Source organism: Salmo trutta, chromosome 28 (assembly GCF_901001165.1).
Source record: "Salmo trutta chromosome 28, fSalTru1.1, whole genome shotgun sequence".
Classification (NCBI taxonomy): domain Eukaryota; kingdom Metazoa; phylum Chordata; class Actinopteri; order Salmoniformes; family Salmonidae; genus Salmo; species Salmo trutta.
In genome coordinates, this window is record NC_042984.1 from 36,508,702 (window position 1) to 36,522,224 (window position 13,523).

Below are 13,523 nucleotides of genomic sequence, written 5' to 3' on the forward strand. Positions count from 1 at the left end.
ACTTCAGAGCCAATACATCCTACATTTTAGCTTGAAGGCTAATCAGTGCTCAGGCAACACGTTATCACCCCCATACATCATTAGGAACAGACAGAGGAAAACACATAGCATCTCATTTAGAGTTAAAATATGCTTGGCCTCATCAGCAGTCATGACTATGATGACGCCAGATCATCGATTCCAACTTTCATTGGTGCATCCTGTGCTGTATTGTAGTTCTTTGGACAGACTGAACCTAACCCTCCAGGATAAAGATATGTTTCCGAGTGTAGCCATGCCTGCTGAAAAGGTAGGCCTGCAGCCTACAATACTGTATTTCTCTGGTTGGTATAATTAGGCGAATCTATGATGTGCCTCTTTCAGGACATTTCTCCCACACAAACTAATTGTTTGCTACAAATTGTATTGCTAATGTAACATGTTTTCTAACCAAAGCGTCCCACTGGGCACACCATGTCATTTCAACGTGGATATGTGGGTAATCTTTGGTTGAGACGTTGATCAATGAGATTTCAACCTTTATTCACCCACTCAAAAAGACAGCCTGAAGTTTGTTGAATTCCCAATGTGTTATCACTATGCTTTCAATCATCTAAAAGCACAACCAAATTTCAATGGAAAAACAATGTCTGACTGTTGGCTTAGTTGTCATCTAAATGTGTTTTCAGTGCACTTTAAACCATTTAAAAGCACAACAAAGAGCAAATGGGAATACAATGTCAGATATTTAGAATTTATATAAGAACTTGTTCTGCCCCTGAACAAAGCAGTTAACCCACTGTTCCTAGGCCGTCATTGTAAATAAGAATTTGTTCTTAACTGACTTGCCTAGTTAAATAAAGGTTAAATTAAAAATAAATGTAAAAAACGTAATGTGCTTCATCCAATAGCATAACCAAATGACCTTGATTGCAGTTGAGATTACATTAAAAGTACACAGTGTAAGTGATCAATGTTGTTTGAGCTTCTGCACAGATATTTATATTGTGAAGAACCCACAGACCAGCGACCTTTGCATGCTATCTTGAACATACACACTTTCCATCATTACATAATAATACTTTTATAGTTACAGTAAGCTCAAAACTTGTCGACAAGTTAATAGGTTATTTTATTTACTGCATTGCAAAAGTGATATTGAATTGTATTAAGTTGTCAACGCAACCAAATATCAACATTTGAAGGAGATGTATCTTCTGCTTGGATTGTTCCATCAGTACCACTGATTTAGTCTGACTTTAATTCCAGTTTCTCTACAAATTAATAATTGATATGTTGGATTCACATCTCCATCTCAACCAAAAATCTAAGTTAAAGAATAGACCTAAATCAACTCAAACTTCATTTAAAGTTAATTTAATGTTTGATTTGATTTATTCCTATTCTTTAACTTAGATTTTTGGTTGAGATAGAGATCTCAATATTATACTTTGTATTTATTTCTTTACCCTACCACCCTCTTCTAATTGAAGTAAACTAATGGACAACATCACGTAGGCTTCTACTTCCATCTTATACATACTATATACATTTTATGGACACAGTATATTCTACGATAGTTATCTTTTGTTTGTTTTTAGTCCCATCCTGCAGCTATCCTCATCTGTCTCTGAAGACCATCCAGTTTGATTTCTATTTGCCATATATTTTTTAACTGTGCTGTGATGTTTCACAAAAGTTCTGAACCTTTCTATTCTCATAATTTCTACATATTGTATATTACAGATAAACATTTTTGCTAAGAGTATTATTGTATTATTGATCGATTGACTATGACTTTTTAAATCACCCAGCAGTGCTATTTGCAGAGCTAGCTCCAGGTAAATGTTCAATTCTTCAGACATTCCTGAACCTGTGACCAAAAACAAAGTACATAATGGACAGTACCAAACCAAATGATCTAATGATTCTGTCTTTTCGCAGCAAAATCTTCAGAGCTGGGATATCCCACATATATATAACATTATTTTAGTTGAAAGAATTTTGCATCATATTTTAAATTGAAAAGTTTATAAACCATGTGCCATGGAATCGGTACATCGAAAATCTCTTCCTAACTATTTTGCAGTCTATATGGCACAGCTGTCAATTTTTTGGTACTTAAATGAAACTGGTATACTTTTTCATTTATCATAATTTTCTTTAACCAATTTTGGTTTTTAATGCAGGGCCGACAGACAAGTTCCTTACTTCCACTGGCCTCTTCCATTTTTGTGGTAATGCTGCAGTTAGTTGGTTGTAATTTTGAGTAGAGCAGACATTTCCATATATTTTTGTTAGTTGCATGTGTGACATAACTCCATCAGTCCTATTTATGATATAATTTACAAATATTATACAATTGTTTTTATAAAAAAGATATCGTTTTTTATCAATTAGTATATTTAAGTTGAACCATAATATTTGTTGTAATATTTGTTCTGTCTTCTGGCAGATTAAACTGAAATTGCAACCAACTTTCTATGGCTTGTTTTAAAAATAGCGATATTTTGATTGATGATGATTTCATTTTCTGAGCCACACAAATTACATTGGAACAACGTTGATCCAACCAGTTTGTGCCCAGTGGGCTGTGCCTTCAGGCCCCATATTGTTATAACATATCATATGCTTAGCTGATATGTAAAATACCTATCCAGATATGGCTTGCGTCAACAATATAGTCAGGCAGGAACACACTCATTAGGGAGTATACGTTGTTTATAATAAGGGTTACACAGAGAAAATCGACCTCTCTGAAATTAAAAGGGATGGCCCTCCTTTCAGCTAAATATATATTTACCTAAACCCTCCCCGAACGCTTGAAAAACAAAACAAGTGACCCTCCCCTATACCCAAAATAATAATTAATACAAAGTGGATAGCAGAGTTTTAGAAACTGTTATTCGTCCTGTAAGCATTAAATGGCATCACGGGAACTTTGATTGTACACAGGGCTGCGAGCCAGAAGGTTGTCGGTTCGCAGACCACCGTTGACAAGAGTAGGGATGGAAAGATCTCCTTTAAAGTAAAATGATTGCATGAATCTCGCATCGTATTTGCATGTCTGAGAAAATTTTACATATTAGCAGAATATCTTTTAATACCACACAAATTACCGACATTACAGGCCAAATCAGTGTCTTGTTTGCAACGAAACTGTCCCTGTTTGCAAATAATTACATCTTGACGCAATTAGGCATCTGAGCACTGTACTTTCAAAAGTTAGGCCTGCCTTTTCCAACCCAGACAGAGTAGGCCTACCGACGCAGAAAGATTTAAGCTTTAACTACTTGCTACTCTTCTTCCGTGATTTAACCTAAAGAGAGAAGGTCACAAGTGTTTCCCTAAAATCTGTCTGGGTTTAAACATCTTCTATTGTACAGAAAGGGAACAGCTTAATAAATTGATAGTGACAGAATCAGATTACTTCCCAAGAAAAGACAATGTTTTGTCTCCAAGGCTATAGAAGGTTGTATTGCTCAGCCTCTGAATGTCAAAGAAACTAAACAATGATATTCCCATATACATCGGAGTCACGTCTTTCCCATGTACCAGATCACTTTTTTAATCAGATCCGTTTTATTTTCTTCAAAATCTTAAAATAATGAAGACGATATAAATTAATTATGCCTACTCGAATTTGCCTACTTTCAACACCACGAGCTGTAATTTCCGATTGCTTCTGCAGCGGCTGCTGTACCAGTTTCAGCACCACAAGCGTAAATTACTCAAATCTGGCTTATTGTGAGGTCAATAACTCTGATAAATACATCATGGGCAAGAAACATATAATGTATATATTTTTTTTGGGGGGGGGGTGCTTTTTACCCCTAATTTTGTGATATCCAATTGGTAGTTGCAGTCTTGTCCCATCGCTGCACTCCCGTACTGACTCGGGAGAGGCGAAGGTCAAGAGCCATGCGTCCTCCGAAACACAAACACTGCTCGCTTAACCCCGAAGCCAGCCGCACCAATGTGTCGGAGGAAACACCGTACAGCTGGCGACCAAAGTCAGTGTGCATGCGCCCGGCTATCACAAGGAGTCACTAGAGCGCGATGGGACAAAGACAAGGACACCCCAACCGGCCAAACCCACCCCCATGTGCTCCGCCTCATGGGTTTCCCAGTTGCGGCCGGTTGAAACACAGTCCGGAATAGAACCCGGATCTGTATTGACGCCTCTAGCACTGCCTTACTGCGCCACTCGGAAGGAAACAGATTGTTTTTAATCAAATAAACTATAGTAGTAGTATGCTATCAAAGTTAACCGCCGGACATCCTTCTTCGAGCTCTCCTTCTCAAACTGAACAGAACATAGGCTAGTCGGCGCGCAATATATGTTTGACTACGCCTAATCACCCAAAAAAATCTTGACAAGGCCTAATCAAAAAACAAATCTGAAGAAGCCTTTGACTCTCCTGAACTGCCAACGCAGGTCTACACAGCACAGCCATTGGTTAGGCAGCACACAAAACGTTGTTGATCAGCAAGAGCAGAGCAGGCTGGAATGAGGGTTGGGATATCCATTGCAGTGTGTATCCATTGCAGTGTGTATACAGCCTAGTTGTATTTACACTATCCCAGCAGCTGTGTGCTTCTCTGAGCATGCATTTCATAGTTTATAGCCTATAGCCTATGGATAATTTGATTGAGACCACACTAAATAGCCTATAGACACACTAGATATTGCGCGCCTAGTGAAGAATCAGAGGTGAGGGGCAGCATCTGGCACACATGGATATATAGCCTAATAAGCAACTAATTCTGAAACACTTGAGAAATATTGAAATGTAATCAATTTCAAATTGCATTACCCCCCTGGAGTAGATTAAAACACTGAGAAATATAGAAATTTTTAAAATATGATATTCTCCCATTCACTGAAATTGAAAAAGCATGGCCCTACCCCATTTTCCTCCAAGTAACCATTCTGTAAATTTCAGTCCATCCCTGAGATTTATTATTTATTTTGTTCTACTGCCAACCTGTTCTAATCTACTCACCTCCTCTGTGAATTGTCTTTGTGAGGTGCACGCACTGGTCAAATTCACCTTCAAGCTACAGGTTGCACACCTGCACCCCCCCCTTATTTGGTTTATCCCGTTTCATATATGTTTTTTAATGTTTCTCATAAACTTTCATATTTAAATATTTTTATTGTTTCAGCGTTAAGTATTGCCCTTTAGTATGTGTCGTGTGCAATATTATTGCCTGTGAAATGTATTATGACTGCTGCCTATTGGTAATATACAGTTGAAGTCGGAAGTTTACATACATCTTAGCCAAATACATTTAAACTCAGTTTTTCACAATTCTTGACATTTAATCCCAGTAACAATTCCCTGACTTAGGTTAGTTAGGATCACCACTTTATTTTAAGAATGTGAATTGTCAGAATAATAGTAGAGAGAATGATTTATTTCAGCTTTTATTTCTTTCATCACATTCCCAGTGGGTCAGAAGTTTACATACACTCAATTAGTATTTGGTAGCATTGCCTTTAAATTGTTTAACTTGGGTCAAACCTTTTGGGTAGCCTTCCCCAAGCTTCCCACAATAAGTTCGGTGAATTGTGGCCCATTCTTCCTGACAGAACTGGTGTAACTGAGTCAGGTTTGTAGGCCTCCTTGCTCACACACACTTTTTCAGTTCTGCCCACAAATTTTCTATAGGATTGAGGTCAGGGCTTTGTGATGGCCACTCCAATAACTTGACTTTGTTGTCCTTAAGCTATTTTGCCACAACTTTGGAAGTATGCTTGGGGTCATTGTCCATTTGGAAGACCCATTTGCGACCAAGCGTTAACTTCCTGACTGATGTCTTGAGATGTTGCTTCAATATATCCACATAATTTTCCTGCTTCATGATGCAATCTATTTTGTGAAGTGCACCAGTCCCTCCTGCAACAAAGCACCCCTATAACATGATGCTGCCACCCCCGTGCTTCACGGCTGGGTTGGTGTTCTTCAGCTTGCAAGTCTCCCCCCTTTTTCCTCCAAGCATAACGATGGTCATTATATCCAAACAGTTCTATTTTTGTTTCATCAGACCAGAGGACATTTCTCCAAAAAGTACGATCTTTGTCCCCATGTGCAGTTGCAAACCGTAGTCTGGCTTTTTTATGGCGGTTTTGGAGCAGTGGCTTCTTCCTTGCTGAGCGGCCATTCAGGTTAAGTCAATATAGGACTCGTTTTACTGTGGATATAGATACTTTTGTACCTGTTTCCTCCAGCATCTTCACAAGGTCCTTTGCTGTTGTTCTTAGATTGACTTGCACTTTTTTCACCAAAATACGTTAATCTCTAGGAGACAGAACGCGTCTCCTTCCTAAGCGGTATGATGGCTGCGTGGTCCCATTGTGTTTACACTTGCGTACTATTGTTTGTACAGATGTACAGTGGTACCTTCAGGCGTTTGGAAATTGCTCCCAAGGATGAACCAGACCTGTGGAGGTCTACAATTTTTTTTCTGAGGTCTTGGCTGATTCCTTTAGATTTTCCCATGATATCGAGCAAAGAGGCACTGAGTTTCAAGGTAGGTATTGAAATACATCCACGGGTACACCTCCAATTGACTCAAATGATGTCAATTAGTCTATCAGAAGCTTCTGAAGCCATGACATCATTTTCTGGAATTTTCCAAGCTGTTTAAAGGCACAGTCAATTTAGTGTATGTAAACTTCTGACCCACTGGAATTGCGATACAGTGAAATAATCTGTCTGTAAAGAATTGTTGGAAAAATTACTTGTGTCATGCACAAAGAGGATGTCCTAACCGACTTGCCTAAACTATAGTTTGTTAACAAGAAATTTGTGGAGTGGTTGAAAAACTAGTTTTAATGACTCCAACCTAAGTGTATGTAAACGTACAACTTCAACTGTACCTACCTAGGTGTTATTTTATAACAGATTAGGGCAGCTGCGTGTTATCATATTATCATGGGACAACCAAGGTTGGGTATTAACGGATTACATTTAACTGGAATTACATAATCAGATTACAGAAATGAAGTAACTGTAATGTGACTGGATTACTTTAAAAAATGGTTTTACATTCTTAAAAACAACTGATTATATTTTGTATTAGGCCTACTTCCTCTAATATCAAAATGTGGGCTGCAAGTGTTTGCCTTAAACACACTAATATTTACAATTTTTTTAACATCTTTGAAAGCTCTGCTGAGCCACACAGCTTGGAAGTCACCTTTCAGTGGGAATGAAAGTTTTTCCCTTCTGTTGCAATCTGTTTGAAATCTCCAAAACGGTCAAATGTGTTGTCTGGTTGATTTCCACAAAAACGTGTTTTTAATCAAAAACGTCAGACAACTGACAACTGAATCATACCACATTTCATCAGGATCGTTGTGTCAAAAGAACATTTTCCATTAGTCAACACAGCTCCACCCTGTTCACTTCCTAAGATGTAAGCGTAAGACACTCAAATGTCCATTTCCTCTTTTACTGGCCACAATCTGCTTGGTGGCTGGGTGTAATAGGCCCATATTTTCACAATCAAAAAATGAGTGTTGGGAACGCTTTCCTTGGAACTTGACAGTGAAGCTGACCTTTTAGCAGTGATGCCATTTCATCAAGAAGATGCAGCAGGAATTTGAGACAGCACTTGCCCAATGATGCAGGGGGTTGGGTGGGCAGAATTAGAGAGCAAGAGGAGGAAGAGGATGAGGAAGGACAGTTGTCTCAGATGAGATCAGGGCCACATTGGTTGACCATGTGCTCAACCATGGATTGAGTATGAGGGAGGCTGGGCAGAGAGTTCAGCCCAACCCGAGCCGCTACACGGTTGCATCTATCATCCGTAAATTCAGAAATGAGAACCTGTAAGTTACCTACCATCTACACTATGCTCTTTATGTATGTATACTGTAGTATACTGGAGTCCGACATATCAGTAGGCCTATGTTACTCAGGGATTGTTGGCCAATGTTACAGTAATGTCAATTCATATTGAAAGAAAATAGATTATTTTAGCTTACTGTAACCAATCATATCATATTTGTGGATCTTCTGCAGAACTGAGAGACGACCAGGCCATGGTGGAAGACACCGGCTATTCACACCAGAACAGGAGACCGCTATTGTGAACATGGTGGTGGCAAACAATATCATTAGACTACGAGAAATCCAGAACCACATAATTGCAGACAACACAATATTCAATAACATTCACCAAGTGGGCTTGTCTACATTGGACCGTGTATTACAGCGCAACCGAATCCGGATGAAACAGGTCTACAGGGTGCCATTTGAGCGAAACTCAGAGAGGGTTAAATAACAGCGCTATGAATATGTGCAAGTAAGTAATATACTGTGAATTTACTATCATATCAGCACAGTATAGACACATTACAGTACTGTAATCCAGTGTAAAGTGCCTCACCATATTGACTGCTCTAGGTCTATGTCACATATTGTCTTGCTGTCTGTTTCAGAGAGTATTGGAGCTGGATGCCGCTGCAATTCAGCACGTTTATATTTACATTGATGAGGCTGGCTTCAACCTAGCCAAAAGAAGGGGACGGTGACGGAACGGTGACGGAACGGTGACGGAACGGTGACGGAACGGTGACGGAACGGTGACGGTGATTGGCCACCGTGCCATTGCGAATGTCCCTGGACAGCGTGGAGGGAATATTACTGTGTGAGCAGCCGTTAACCAGCAATGCGTCCTCCATCACCATGCCAACCTTGGTTCCTACAACACCGCCCTTCTTATCACATTCCTGGACACACTACATGACATCCTCATTCCAACCGAGCAGAGGGGTGGACCAGAGCAGCCCAGGTATGTTGCCATCTGGGACAACGTGAGTTTCCACCGGGCTGCAATGGACCACATCTGGTTTATCGACCACCCACAATTTATTGTTCTATACCTCCGACCATATTCCCCATTCCTAAACCCAATTGAAGAGTTTCTTTCGGCATAGCGATGGAAAGTGTATGACCGCCATACCCTCACACGCATGCCTCTTCTCCAGACAATGGAGGATGCATGTGGTGAAGTTGATGTGGGGGCTTTCGGCGGCTGGATCCGTCACACCAGAAGATTCTTTCCCCGCTGTTTAGCCAGGGAGAACATGGCTTGTGATGTAGATGAGGTGCTGTGGCCAGACCAAAATAGGAGGCAGGATGCAGCCTAATGTCTTTTTTCTTACATTTTGCTTGTGTTTTTGTCTTTTTGTGTTTAGAGTTTTGAAAGAATGAGCCCCTTTCATTTTTATTTTTGTACAGAAAACCCTTTATCTTACTGAATGTTTTTCCTGGTTTTCTCCTGTTGGGTATGGAAAGTGTTACATACAAAACACAAGTGTTAAAAAATACTGCATTTTGGAAATAAATGTCAACGTTTTTGTTACTGTATTGCATTTGTGTGTGTTTATTTATGTATATTTGAGTAGGTATACATTACTGTAACAATATTTTACAGTGTAATACTGTAACAACGGCTACAGTGTAATACTGAAAGGCAAAAGCATAAACCTACTGATGGGATATTCATAGTAGTGTTTTGTGTTGAGCACATCAGTGTGTTGTTGGTTGGTAGACAGATCTATTCATATGACACGTGTGTCATTTTGATGCAAAAAAAACATTTTGGAAAGAGATGAAACAGTTTTGAATGCAGTGTTTGCTTTTGCTAGAGATTTGTAGAGTTTTGCATTTGGTGTTTGTGGTTTTGTGTTTAGAGTTTTCGGGAAATGGCCCAAAGATTCAGCAAACGTGTGTAAACAATTGCAGAAAACTGTAAGACTGTCACAATATCATTGAAGGCAATTGGCATGAAGTGGTTTACCCTTGTGAAACACAAAACTGGGACATTGTTCTAAAACTGTTTTATGTTTGTGGGCCTTCTAGCTGCCCTGTTTCAAAACCAGCAGACTGGAAAAAACACATTTCTATATCTTTTAAACTAATTTGTGAATTATTATGTAGGCTGATTCAAATTTAGCATTTGATTTAACAGAATGAGCAGCTGGAGGAGGTAGGGGAAAAGGTGCCAAGTGGAGATTTTTATCCATTTCCACATGATTAAACTCCACACAGACGTGAAAACTTCACAAGTCTACATAATCAACTAAAACACGAGTCTAATTAAAGAAACAGGCAGGAAGGAGAAATAATGACAAATTTGCATAGTATAACACATAAGCAAGAAAAAAACATTTATCAACAAAAATATTCAACTGCTGAAGGAGCTTACATTAACTCGTCTTCAATTCTCTCTTTTTATTCACCATACCTTTTCTTAGTGATTTACTTTCCTTTGTTTTAGTCCTTATGGTCCTCTCTCCTTGACATGCCTTTTCATGTGAGCAGTAAGCCGTTCATTTCCAGCGGAGAATGCGCTGCACAGCAGTGCATAATTTATAGGTTTAGAAATGAGAAGATATGAAACCTTAGAGGATGCAAAGCCTCTTTGAGTCATAAATATCTGTCCCCAGTCACACCATATGACAAGCTTCTTTGAACCTGCTTGAATTTGTTATTATTAGAAGACAGAGAACTTCATCAGTCATCCATTTCATTTGCATCCTATTCATTTTCTCTCCAGGTGGGATCACTTCAGTCATCATGAAACACAGAACAGAATGGTCCCATGTGCTCATCAATAAGGTAAGATATTAACAGCAGTTTGACTTGAATTCAGTTAAACCTGCCAAAGCAATGTTTGTGCACTGTCTTTATTTACAAACACATACTTCTTATTCGTAAATCTGGAAGCATCTACCAGTGTGGAGAGTATACCTGGTAATAATAGCGAGTTTTTACAGAACCCAAGACCATTCTACGTTTTTATTTGACCATGGGGAAAAGAGCTACTGTGAAAATACCACAGTGCGGGTTTGATTGAATTGAGCCCTTTGAGTAACATCAAAAAGGCTCTGAAAAGGGACTGTTCAGATAAAGGTCAAACATTGATACTGAAACAGCCACTTTACAATGATGGTTTTGAAATAATTACCTGGAGTAACTGAACCATGTCTAAGCTCAGCCTGTGAATATCCCGCATCCCTCTGACAAGCCTTCTAATCAAGGAACTAAAGCAAATGTGTTCCATTCAGGTGTATAATCACCCCCATGGCGGATTCATCATGTTAGGAGGAGAGTTGTGGAGGTGGGCTTGATAGGTGGTTCGAGGTACATCTCTCTTTTCTTGGCCTGTCATTACATCTGTCTGTTAACCTTTACAGTTTTTTTTTTACAATCTCTTACACACTGAAAGTGGTACTTGAGGCACACTCAGTGAAACCATTAACTTATGTACCTAATCTTCAGACCAAGTCTGCAAAACTGCAAGCACATTATCTGCTTTACACTCAGTTTGCAATTGTTAAACACACTTTTTGCAAAACACTAAACACAGTTCTCTACATTAGAAACATCACTCAAAAGTAACAGGTCTTGTGTTTCGTTTGGAAAACACTGCCATTCAAAATGCCACACTCATTTACCGATTACCTACACCCAGTGCTCACGTGTGAAAACACTTATAGCTAATTTATTCACTTGGAAATCAGAGCTTGAGCACTATAAATAAGCTTCAGGTTGGCTTTCTTGGTTTCTTTGATTTTCTTTCAAAAACACGGACATTTCTAAGTGACCCCAAACTTTTGAACAGTAGTGTACTTGTACGAGTGAGTGCTATGACAAACTGCCGTGGACTCCACTGCACACTGAACATGCAAAAGACACGAGATAGTAGTGTTTTACATATTTCACATCATTTGATGGTTTGTGTGTAGAGTTTAGATGCAAAAACACAATTTTGAGAAGAGTTAAAATAGTTTTCAATGAAGTGTTTGGTTTTTCAAGAGATGTGTGACATCTTGCATTTTGTGTGTGTGGTTTGGGGTTTTGTGTGTAGAGTCTAGAGAAAAGGAGCCATAGATTCAGACATCATGTGTAAGCAATTGTCAAAAACTGTAAGTTACGGTGACATCAACCACACACGGCACTATCACCCACATCCAACAACAATGACATCCTCCTCTGAGAGGAGCAAAAGACAAAGGGAGAGCAGCTCCCCTCCTCGTACCATAAATCGGTGGCCGTCGCTGCCATACAGTTCACCTTGGTGTTAATGATAACGAATGGATCATTCCATCTTTCTCTTTCCAGGAATGCCACTGATTTACAGTACAGGTGGGATGTACACAGTCACACAAAAGGAATGAATGGAGGCTCTCTTTCTCGCTCAGAGATGGTTGGTACACGTGAACATGCTCCATCCAGGTAAGCTATATTGGGATGATCGTATGCACATGTGTGAGCGAATAAGCCAACATGTTACATAAGCTAAGCAGATACATTGGAGCCATGATGTTTACACCTTTGACATCTGCCATCACAGTCAGAGATGACTCCATCTTGTAAATAAAATATACTGCTCAAAAAAATAAAGGGAACACTAAAATAACACATCCTAGATCTGAATGAATGAAATAATCTTATTAAATACTTTTATCTTTACATAGTTGAATGTGCTGACAACAAAATCACACAAAAATAATCAATGGAAATCCAATTTATCAACCCATGGAGGTCTGGATTTGGAGTCACACTCAAAATTAAAGTGGAAAACCACACTACAGGCTTATCCAACTTTGATGTAATGTCCTTAAAACAAGTCAAAATGAGGCTCAGTAGTGTGTGTGGCCTCCACGTGCCTGTATGACCTCCCTACAACGCCTGGGCATGCTCCTGATGAGGTGGCGGATGGTCTCCTGAGGGATCTCCTCCCAGACCTGGACTAAAGCATCCGCCAACTCCTGGACAGTCTGTGGTGCAACGTGGCGTTGGTGGATGGAGCGAGACATGATGTCCCAGATGTGCTCAATTGGATTCAGGTCTGGGGAACGGGTGGGCCAGTCCATAGCATCAATGCCTTCCTCTTGCAGGAACTGCTGACACACTCCAGCCACATGAGGTCTAGCATTGTCTTGCATTAGGAGAAACCCAGGGCCAACCGCACCAGCATATGGTCTCACAAGGGGTCTGAGGATCTCATCTCGGTACCTAATGGCAGTCAGGCTACCTCTGGCGAGCACATGGAGGGCTGTGCGGCCCCCCAAAGAAATGCCACCCCACACCATGACTAACCCACCGCCAAACCGGTCATGCTGGAGGTTGTTGCAGGCAGCAGAATGTTCTCCACGGCGTCTCCAGACTGTCACGTCTGTCACATGTGCTCAGTGTGAACCTGCTTTCATCTGTGAAGAGCACAGGGCGCCAGTGGCGAATTTGCCAATCTTGGTGTTCTCTGGCAAATGCCAAACGTCCTGCACGGTGTTGGGCTGTAAGCACAACCCCCACCTGTGGACGTCGGGCCCTCATACCACCCTCATGGAGTCTGTTTCTGACCGTTTGAGCAGACACATGCACATTTGTGACCTGCTGGAGGTCATTTTGCAGGGCTCTGGCAGTGCTCCACCTTGCACAAAGGCGGAGGTAGCGGTCCTGCTGCTGGGTTGTTGCCCTCCTACGGCCTCCTCCACGTCTCCTGATGTACTGGCCTGTCTC

The 13,523-nt window shown here is 40.3% G+C and overlaps 1 protein-coding gene across 1 annotated transcript in view; it reads right to left on the reverse strand.

Moving 5' to 3' along the window:
* LOC115166131 (fibulin-2-like) overlaps positions 1–13,523 on the reverse strand; it is a 45,175-nt gene that overhangs the window by 17,900 nt on the left and 13,752 nt on the right. The gene's annotated exons all lie outside the window — the stretch shown is intronic.